Source organism: Dipteris shenzhenensis, unplaced genomic scaffold (assembly GCF_047967505.1).
Source record: "Dipteris shenzhenensis isolate YYH24624 ecotype China unplaced genomic scaffold, Dip_SZ_1.0 scaf0085, whole genome shotgun sequence".
In the NCBI taxonomy this organism is placed as follows: Eukaryota; Viridiplantae; Streptophyta; class Polypodiopsida; order Gleicheniales; family Dipteridaceae; genus Dipteris; species Dipteris shenzhenensis.
In genome coordinates this window covers 11,236-22,500 of record NW_028239392.1, presented here as the reverse complement: position 1 = coordinate 22,500, position 11,265 = coordinate 11,236, and the positions used below count along the sequence as shown (strand labels likewise).

At 49.7% G+C, this 11,265-nt stretch overlaps 1 pseudogene; it reads left to right on the top strand.

Moving 5' to 3' along the window:
• The first annotated feature begins 5,660 nt into the window (after positions 1 to 5,660).
• On the top strand, positions 5,661 to 7,441 carry LOC147879143 (18S ribosomal RNA; annotated as a pseudogene).
• Positions 7,442 to 11,265: the final 3,824 nt, after the last annotated feature.

Below are 11,265 nucleotides of genomic sequence, written 5' to 3'. Positions count from 1 at the left end.
GTGCATCAACAACTGTTTGTTCCTCCTAGCCGGTGGAAGACTAGTTGGTGGGAGAGCCCAATGCCACGAAAGAAGCATGTTGGGTTCGTGAAGCAGTTCAAGAATTTCTATATTCCGATCTGCATAGCCGAGAATGTTTACGGTTCGAATCCGTATAGCCCTAATCTTTAGTGATGGGTCGGTCCCGTCCATCGCAGCGGAACTGATTGAAATTTCCTTTACGGGTTTACGCTAGAAGGGAGGGGGGGATTCATTAAGCCCCCACCTCGAGGGAAAACCCTATTCAAGCGAGCAAGGTAAAACCCTAACCTATTTGTTCTCTGCTTCCAAACCTCGAAATACAAATGATGTCGAATAAAGGCGCTTGCGGAGGTCCTCTCGGGAAGGGGTAAAGCAGCCCGTTACCTGTCATGTTGATATTATATATCTAAGTCGATCATCTCCATCGGGCCCGGAACGGGGACCCCCCCGCCCCTATCCGCGCCCTCCGCATCAGACTCGGGAACGATTTCGCCGCCCGCAATCCCGGCCAGTTCCCCGTATAACCGCTGCGTGTGATCGATATCTTGGGCAATCGGTTCCAAGAGTTGGAGCATCTGGGCTCCGCTCTCGGGCAGGGGGCCCTCGCCCCTATCCGCGCCCTCCCTCCTGGCACTGCCGCCACTTCATCTTTCCCTTTCTGTATCGGCCTGCGGCCCCGCCACAGTCTAAGTAAAAGAGAGATAATTCCCAGGGCAATCCCAACAGGAAGAAGGGAGTCATGGTGCCGGAGAACAGCCGCGGCAACTCCGAGGAGAAGAGGTAGACCCGGTGGTTCGCTAACCGAAGAGGCGCTTCCTCCTCCTGTTCCCCCCCCAGCTGGGGCTTCCTCTGCATCCACGGCCTGCTCTGTATGCGGGGCTTCCTCGATTCCGGGTTCATCTATGCCTGCGGCGGGGGCACCCGCTAAGGGATAAAGTGACTGCGCGGCCGCGGGGAGCAATGTTAACAAACGCCCGTGGTAGTATGCTAGCAGGCTCGCATACTCGGCTATCCGTCCTGAGTAATAAGACCGGAGGAAGGAAGGGCTTGAGCTTCCAACCTCCTCAAGCAGGGCCTGCGCAAGCTCTTCCGGCTTTGCCGCCCCGGGGCGGCCGGAAAGCACATCATTCGCCGTATCCACACCCCCTGCGCATTCAGAGAAGCTACGGATTAGGGGGAAAAGTACGCCGGGGGCAAACGTTGGGGCCATACCCCCGATTTGTTCCAGAAGGTGCTGGATCTCCCGCGTTTCCTCCGGCCCCAAGGGGTACCCCCCGGTTATAGCTTCGGCGATATGATTCCGCACGTGCGCTCCCAGGCTTACTGCAAACTCGTAGAAGTCCCCTCCCGCCGGAAAACGCCCTCCCGAACACTCCCTTGCAATATGATTTGCATCAACCCAATCGAGGGCTAGGGCAGCCCGGGCATCTTCTAAGGGTACATGTGCAAACTTTTCCATCACAGGAGCATGTTGTTGCCCCATTTCCTTAAGAAACGAAAGCCGCGGCTTTTCGCCGGTTAGCTCCCTATGCTTGAGCATTGCCAGATGCGTTACACCGCGCCGGGGGGAAAGATTGTGGGGGCTCCAGGGTGAAGAGGTGGGCAATAAGTTAGCCGTTCGGCCCTTCTGGGCGGAAGATCCAGAGGAATAGAACCTGTAAAGTGAATGACGAAAAAAATGACTACATAATGGTGTTGTGCGGTGGCAATAAAGCGATAGACCCCTTAAAGGTGCATCCGATTTCCTACCTTTGAAACTAACTTCAAAACTTTCCCTTCCCCGAATCATTTCCCTGGCGGGTTCCCGAGCTTTTTTGGCGGGTTTCCGAGCTTTTTTCGAATGAATGACTGTTTTCGTGATCAATTAACGAAATGGATTTGTAAACCATACGAAATCATTATTCACTGGAATGGGATAAGTAATTAATTTATGTAATCTCTCCGAGAGAGTAGAATCCACCAGGAGTACAATAGGTATTCATGATCGATTAGCTTCAAGTATAGCTATGAAATCTTTACGTGCATTCGGTACAACTAAACCATCCGGAATTTAGCGTGTCATCAGTCCTTCAAAATATTTTTGCATCTTTGAAAAACGTGGGCTGGAATGCTACGTGGATGAATATTAGAAGCGTTCTTCATATTTCATATGTTCCCAATTGGTTGAAAAACCACCAATCCGTTTGGAATTGATATAGCTCTAGTTGGTTCTTTTCGCCATTCTTTTCATTATGTTACTATACAAGGGATCCGTATTCACCAGCAATGAATGGCCTTCCCTACAAGTAGTAGATCCAATCACGTTACAAGCAATCTTCAAGAATAAAGGTGTTTTTTCCAAATCAATAATAGCCCTTCCATGTCTGAATCCGTGTGAATATCTTTGATGATATGGAGTAGGAGGTTTCCGATAGCCCAGATGTGCGCTTGTACTCGGTAATCTTTGAAAAATGACTCTCTTTTCCCTTCTGGAATGATATTTTTTCCTCTTTCTCCCAGCAAATAAAATCAATTCGCGCGTAAATCGTACTTATATTCCGTTGCTCTTCCCCGTCCGTTCTTGATATTTATGGCAGTTTAAAGGCTGGCAAAAGAAAAGGGCTAACCGCATTTCTGGACTTGTGCCGAGGGAGAAGGTTCCTGCTGGCCGGTTTCTTTCCTCATCAGGAGATAGGTTACACCTATATGCTTTGCTTCAGTTTCCTGTTCGGTAGAAGTTTCCTGCTTTAGGTGAGTGCAGGGGAGAAGCAAGGGAAAAGCAGAGCGCTTCCATGAAGGGAAAAGCAGATGGAAAAGCTTTAGGTTCCGGGAAAAGCTTTAGGTTCCGGGAAAAGCTTTAGGTTCCGGGAGAAGCTTTAGGTTCCGCTTCTGGCAAAGGTTTAGAAAAATGGGTTCAAGAAGGTTAGGTTCTTCAACGGCGCCACTCGAGATGGAGGCTTAATTACTCCTCCATCGGGAACCCAGGGGAACCGCTTTGCCTAGCTGATCCTTCTAATACTCAATTCCGGCAACATGAATCCTCCATCGGCAGGGGAACCGCTTCCTGTTTCTTCCTGCCTGCAAAGCCTAGCTTCATCATCTTATTCGTGATCGCTTCCCCGGAATGCTGCCAGCAATAATCGAAAGAGGATTGGGATCGAGGGGAAGAAAAAGAAGCGGAAAGCTGTTGTTCATTCCCATGGAACAGATTCGAAGTCTGTCGGGGAAGAGCCACTTTCCCAACCCAAAAAAAAGTGTTGTTGCCCTCAAGTTTTCCTGCTAGCCCTTGCCGTTGCTAAAAGTGCCATAACATTTTTATTGACCCAATTTCCCCTCTCTCCTCTCATGAAGGCTAGCGTTTTCGCGCGCGGGAACCCGACAACAAGAACGCGGGGTCTACAGGTCAAACGCCTCCAACGAGTGCTACTTTCCCTGCTCGTACGCTGGCCTTCTTGCCTTCAAATGATTGGGTTCCCCGATTGGTTATGACGCGAACCCGCTAGATCAGCCAAAACCATCTGCTCATCCCACTGAAAGCCACTCCACAAGAACGAGAGTGCTCAACGATGGGCAAGCTCCTTCCACTGAATCCGCTGATGCGTGGCTAATCGAGGCTACGAGGCACAGAGCCAAAATCCGGGGTCCCTTCTGGGCTGGGAAACCTGGATAAGTTCATAAGTTCTAGGCCCCTAGAAAAAAACTCTGTTCTGCCCGCCCATCGTCCGAATCATTCGTCCGGAACCGAGCTGCCAAGGCTGGAAGCGAGCATTTGATCCGGTTCACGCGTGAAGGAGAGGTGTAACCACACAGACATTCCGTGGGATGGTAAGGTGGAACCCCCCCATTCCCCTAATAAAATGAATGAATTCTGCAATACGGGGAAGAACGGTACGAAACGATTCCAATGGTTCCCCGGGGTAGGTAGGGATTCAGGTAGGTATGACATAATTTTTTGGAACGGAAATCGAATTATTGGGGGGAAAAAATAGTACTACCAGTTGGATGCAATACATGTGTATTATTTCATTCAATACTGAATCACCCACGGAAATGGCACCTGAATCAATTACCATTTTAACCAATCGAATTGATCGATACGAGTCGATCTTCTATTCCGCTGGATAACCGAAGCAATGGATAACCCAATAGCAGCTTCGGCAGCTGCGACGGCTATTACGAATATGGAAAAGATTTCTCCCTTCATTTGTTGATCGTCAAGAAAATTGGGGAATGCTACGAGATTTCTATTGACGGCATTCGGAATCAGCTCGAGACACATCAGTGCCCTAACCATGTTTCGACTCGTGATTGATCCGGAAGAGCCACCCGAAAAGCAAGCGATTTTCCCGCCATTTCCCGAGCCATTTCTTTTCCGAATTCCAAATCCTGCCATTTTCCCACCTTATAGAATGCATGCATGCCATTTTTCCACCCGAAAAGCAAGCAAGCTCCGATTCGATCCAAAATTCATCGTCGAATATTCCGTATCAGTCACCGACGTTATCGTATAATAATAAGAAATGATTGTTGCTTTCGCTTCCATTACGGGTAGAATTCTTTCATTCTCTCGAAGATCAACGTAAAGTAAGATTAATCGTCTCGCTTGGCATGAATCATTAGGGTTTTCTGGTTCTGCGTTCTCGGTTCCTCGAAGAGATTCCAGGAGATTTCGACCGGAAGGAAGATAAAGGTCTGCCGAAATCACAGCGGGAAGGCCTCAGGCTGCCCGACTCACCACCCTTTCTAGTTAGTTCGAATCCGACTTCCGTTCATTATGACTGCAAGGCTTGTTGTGACGACTTCCAATTCCAACCGTGGGTTTTCGAGCATACGCTGAAAGTGGTGGTGCCTCCCCGAAAATCCCGCTCAAATCCCCGCATCCCGCCGGCAACACAACGGCCCGTAAGTGATCGCCTAGATCTACCCTCGAGGAGGACGAGGGTTCATCAGCGGAGCGGTTCCCCGATGGACTACTGATCGCATCCTCTTCGGGAGGCCCTGCCCCGTGTCTCCTCCTCCATGAAGGGATACATCCATATTGGTTCTGGATTAGCTCAGTCGGTAGAGCAGTGGACTGTTAATCCATGGGCCGCAAGTTCGAGTCTTGCATCCGGAGTTGGGAGCCAAAGGCAAAAGAAACCGAAAAATTTCATAGAAATACTTTCTTTTGTTCACTGAATACGGTCCACCGGGATAACGTGAAGGGAAGCCTGCTAAGCGCCTGAAAGCTCACTATAAGCAATGCCTCAGGCTTATGGAATTCGAACAAGAACTTCAAAATGAAACCTTGAGACGAGTCGTCGGGCATATACAGAAGTTCATAACATGGAGTGTGGTTTGGGCGATGCAAAGCAAGTATGGCTTTGTATCATGGAGCAGTTTCTATCGAACCTCCGAACCCCAAATCACATCATCATTGAATAGGGTTCGGCTCAGAGAGAGTTGAACTGGATCAATGAAAGAATAAATACTCGAAGAAAGGTCTTCACGCCCTTCCCTTCCCTTCCCTTCCCTTCCCTTCCCTTCCCTTCCCTTCCCTTCCCTTCCCGCGTGGAGGAGGAACCGTCCAGTATCCCCTCCGTCTTCAAGTATTTCCTTGAATCTGCAAAAACTATCCGGAAACTCAGAAAATATCTCGTTTCCGCGTTTTTAACCAAAAAACCGAGTTTGATCCTGGCTCAGAATGAACGCTAGCGATATGCTTAACACATGCAAGTCGAACGTTGTTTTCGTCCCTTCATGGAACAGTTGAAAACAAAGTGGCGAACGGGTGCGTAACGCGTGGGAATCTGCCAAACAGTTTGGGCCAAATCCCGAATAAACGAAAGCGAAAAAGCTTCGATAAAGCGTTAAAGCGCTGTTTGATGAGCCTGCGTAGTATTAGGTAGTTGGTTGGGTAAAGGCTGACCAAGCCGCAGATGCTTAGCTGATCTTTTCGGACGATCAGCCACACTGGGACTGAGACACGGCCCAGACTCCGTGGGGAGGCAGCAGTGGGGAATATTGGACAATGGGCGAAAGCCTGATCCAGCAATATCGCGTGAGTGAGTGAAAAACGTCGCGTTAGCGAGGAAGGGCAATGCCGCTTGTAAAGCTCTTTCGTCGGGTGCGCGATTGTGACAAGACTCGAGGAAGAAGCCCCGGCTAACTCCGTGCCAGCAGCCGCGGTAAGACGGGGGGGGCAAGTGTTATTCGGAATGACTGGGCGTAAAGGGCACGTAGGCAGTGAATCAGGTTGAGAGTCAAAGGCGCCAGCTCAACTGGCGGAATGCTTTCAAAACCAATTCACTCGAGTGAGATAGAGGGGAGTGGAATTTCGTGTGTAGGGATAAAATCCGGAGATATACGAAGGAACGCCGAAATAGCGAAGGCAGCTTTCTGGGTCTCTACTGACGCTGGGGTGCGAAAGCTTGGGGAGCAAACAGGATTAGATACCCTGGTAGTCCATGCCGTAAACGATGAGTGTTCGTCCTTGGTCTGCGGATCGGGGGCTCAGCTAACGCGTTAAACACTCCGCCTGGGGAGTACGGTCGCAAGACTGAAACTCAAAGGAATTGACGGGGGCCTGCACAAGCGGTGGAGCATGTGGTTTAATTCGATACAACGCGCAAAACCTTACCAGCCCTTGACATATGAACACTTGACGTATGAACACTTGACATATGAACAAGTGTGCTTGTCCTTAACGGGATGAAACGAAAATTCATACAGGTGCTGCATGGCTGTCGTCAGCTCGTGTCGTGAGACGTTTTTGGTTAACTCCTATAACGAGCGAAACCCTCGTTTTGTGTTGCTAAGACATGCTGCTCTCAAAGGATCAATGTCATCATTCACCCCCTAAAGCAGGAACATAGAACATGGGCTTCCGGCGAACGGTTCCGACGAGCGAGCCACCCGGTAATGGATGGTAAGTGAGCCGGTACCTGGGCCCATGAATCTGTGTTCAGTCTTAGGCCGGGATTGATGACACTCCCTCTGTGCCGATGTTGCACTCACAAAAGACTGCCCGTAGTTCTACTATGGAGGAAGGTGGGGATGACGTCAAGTCCGCATGGCCCTTATGGGCTGGGCTACACACGTGCTACAATGGCAATTACAATAGGAAGCAAGGCCGTAAGGCGGAGCGAATCCAGAAAGATTGCCTCAGTTCGGATTGTTCTCTGCAACTCGAGAACATAAAGTTGGAATCGCTAGTAATCGCGGATCAGCATGCCGCGGTGAATATGTACCCGGGCCCCGTACACACCGCCCGTCACACCCTGGGAATTGGTTTCGCCCGAAGCATCGACCAGGGATCACCCATTACTAAAGTGTTCCACGCCTAGTTGAGTGTGGCCCACTTTGGTATTGGTGGTCTTCTTGGCGCATACCACGGTTGGGTCAGTGACTGGGGTGAAGTCGTAACATGGTAGTCGTAGGGGAACCTGTGGCTGGAGGGAATCCTAAAGGAAGGCGCCAGCGTCCCTCCATTAACTGTACTAACGTCGGTAAAGTCAATTCGTTGGGTAAATGGCCGGGCGCTATGCGCGAGGAGAAAGCGCTATGCGCGGGGAAAGTTAGGCAGATTCGGGCTAACAAGAAATGCACTTTCCCAGGACGGCAGATTACTTTGGCCGGGCAGAAGTGGGCACTTTCCTTTAGGGAGCCACGTGCAAATCCACTGAGAATGGAAATTTCGTATATAGAATCCGCAATTGGACCATGGAGTGCAAATCCACTGAGAATTGTCCAAGGAATGGAAATTCAATCTTGCTTTCTTTGGCGTACCCACCGCGGAAAGGCATCGATTCCGGGAAGGAATTTCGGAATTGCGTATTCTAGTGGATGCGGCAAAGGCTCGCCGCACCCACCAAGAAGTTGGGCTCGCACTATCGTATCTGTTGGGGGAGCGTTGGCTCGCACTCCCCGGCAAGTTGAACGGTTGAATCATGTTGGCACACCATCGACTTTCCCTCGGCACCATTCCACGGGTTCGATTCCGGGATAGCCTTAAACTGCCATGAATATCCCCAGCTTTAATAACCAACACCACAAGACATGCCTGGAAACGGAAGAATGATTACAGAGCAAATGGCGACGAGTATCAAGGGAAAATTGAGGATTCTACAGGACGACTTCGCCGAACACATGGGCACGCTAAGAAACTTCCCCGGCCGCCCGGGGCCAGGCGATCTCAGTGAGCTCTCGGAAACCCTTTTTGTTATCCGTGACGCCACCCTGCCGGATATGCAATCGGTAGCGAGGCCTTTGGTGCAATTCGGACCGCCGTTCGATGAGTTGATGGAAGCTATAGACTGGGCTCTCGCCCCCCTGTGGCAAACCCCGCTTCCAAATTCACGCCGAGGCCTTCAGCCTATCCTGCCCCTATTGACACGAGTTGGGATCAAGTGGGAACTCACCGTAACCGAGATCACCGAAAAGGTAAACCTGGGGTTGGACGTGCGAATATGGGATTATTTCGAGCCAAATGTGTTTCTTTTTTATGTATGTAATCTTTCTTATGTATGGAATCTTGGAGCTCAAATCTTGGCAATCATCGCACCACTTCTACTAGGAGTAGCCTTTCTAGTGTTAGCCGAACGTAAAGTCATGGCTTCCATGCAACGTCGGAGGGGTCCTAATGTAGTGGGATTATTTGGGTTGTTACAACCTTTAGCGGATGGTTTGAAATTAATTATAAAGGAACCCATTTCACCTTCAAGTGCTAATTTCTTTCTTTCGAGAACCCTTTTTTGGTAGCTATTTGTTCCAATTGCTCCTCGTGATGCTGCGGAACCTCGGTAATTAGGATCTTAGGACGCAGCCATACCTATGATGCAAGGAATAATTGACTCACATCATGACATTCCGGTCTTCTTAATCATTATTCTGATCTTTGTACCACGGATGTTGGTTCGCACCTCATGGCATTTCCATTACTGAAGAAATCCCATTCCTGAAAGAGTGGTTCATGGAACTACTATAGAGATTATTCGGACCATTTTTCCTAGTCTCATTCCGATGTTTATTGCTATACCACTTTTTGCTTCATCACATTCAATGGACGGGGCAGTAGATCCAGCCATTACTATCAAAGCTATTGGACATCAACGGTATCGGAGTGCGCCCCTTGACGAAGGTGATGGAAGTGCAACGAAATGCACCGGACTGCTTCTACAGTCCACAAAGCATCTGGCTTACCGGATGAGAGACGAGAATCAAGGGAAATTCTCGTCTGACGTCGAGAGACTCAAGGGACTAGAGCATGCCAGAAACGGGAGGTTGAGGTGTTACCCATGCATTGAAAAGGCTCCCCCAGCTAATGAGAAGCCTATGGTTCCATTCCCGAAGTCGTTGGAGGTATACATCCCTGCTTCCAGTATAGGCAATACGCAGGAAATGGATGCTCAGCTTGCGATGTCCAATGACAGCGCTGAAGTAGTGAATCCATCGACACCACAGCTAGTGGCATACAACTTCGGACCCAACAGGCCTGACCCCGTCATCTCTGGAATGGGGGATCCCCGACACGTTGGCAACAACCACAGTAGTTACGAAACTACCGGAGGAAGAACGATGCCGAAGGTTGACTGTTCCTGCTCTGCCTTCCCCGGGGACGGAGGTCCTACGGTAGGTAACAGCAAGCACGAGCACTTTACCGAAGGGGACCAGCGCTTATATTCCACCAGGGTCTCAACTGCTCGCAGTAAGGAACGTTGCGAAATTCCGGTGGAAACTCAGGGGTCACAGAGAATTGACCATAAGTGGAAATGGTTGTATTATTCCAGGTAAGACATATCAGCCTTTTCGTTTGGGGGGTTACCTTGTCGGTCGGTCGGCTTAATTGAACGGGAAACAGATTCCTAGCTTGCCGGGAATGTCACCGTTCGATCCACCGGAGTGTGACGGTCTATCCTTGAAAGACTTGAGAAAGACCTAACGAAATAGTAGTATACTCCTCAAGTGTTAATAGGCGCGGAGAGCTGTTTGCGGGGAAACTTGCAAGTACAGTTCGGAGGGAGGCGAATGGACCTAGAAAGGGGCTGGCCGTCGACCCAACCTTATGAGTATTCAGACTATAACAGTTCCGATGAATAGTCATTAACTTCTGACAGTTATACGATTCCAGAGGATGATTCGGAATTGGGTTAATTATGTTTATTAGAAGTGGACAATTGAGTGGTTGTACCAGCTAAGACTCATTCATGTACGATTATAACTCTGGCTGATGTACCTTACAGTCGGGCTGTACCTTCCCCAGGTGTTAAACGTGATGCTGTACCTGGTTGTTCAAATTAGATTTCCATTTTTATATAACGAGAGGGAGTTTACTACGGTTAGCGCAGTGAGATCCGTGGAACTAATTATGCGTTTACGCCTATTGCCGTGGAAGCTGTTTCCAAGGATGATTATCTGGAATGGATATCTGGTCAATGAGCAATGATGCAATCACCAATAATGCTAGCCGCACGCCTGCAGCACTTCGAGGTGGGGGCTTAATGAACCCCCCCCTCCCTATGCCCTTGCTAATGGAAAAGGGATACTCGCACGGAAGAGATAGTTGCTTCTCATGAAATAAAGTATCATTTCTTCCCCTTGCTAGGGACGGGATTTCAACCATCAATTGGGTTTCCGCGGGGAACATCGCAGAAAGATCGAGTTTTTGGGGGTTCCCGGGAATCCGAAGCTTAAGTTCAGTTTTTGTGCTCTGTTAGTTGGAGGAGGGGACACAAGCCCTCCCCTGAAAAGCAGGAACCGCCACGACAAGGCCAGAGCACTTGGTCCTGTACCCGGTCGCCTAGTGGAGGGACCTCCACGTAGGGAGCAAGGGGAGGTCGAATGACTGAAGCCACTCGCCGGGCTTTTGCTCCCAGCTGAGAACCCCAGTTGTTCAATCAGCCGGCATACGCAATCAAACCTCCAATCGGGTTTGCCTCGAATCATGAAGTCGGCTCCCACTCGTCCGCTTTCCTCGGCATGTCTTCCATCACGAGTGGTGTGGTTCCGTGTCGCATTTTTCTAGCATAACATATTTCGGTGGAAGATTGTTTTTCCATTCCGGCTTTTCGTTATTCCTGATTCATTCCCTGGCCCGGCAAAGGAGGAAAAGAGAGTGGGAAGGCTTTTCGTGATTCCCTGGCCCGGCAAAGGGGGAAAAGGGAGTGGGGAGGCTTATCCGGATTTATTCCCGGCAAAGGCTTTTGCTTATTTCGGATGTATTCCGGATGGAATCCGGATTCGGGGAGTGGGAAGGCTCTTTTGACCAAGTTTGAGAATTCTTTGTTT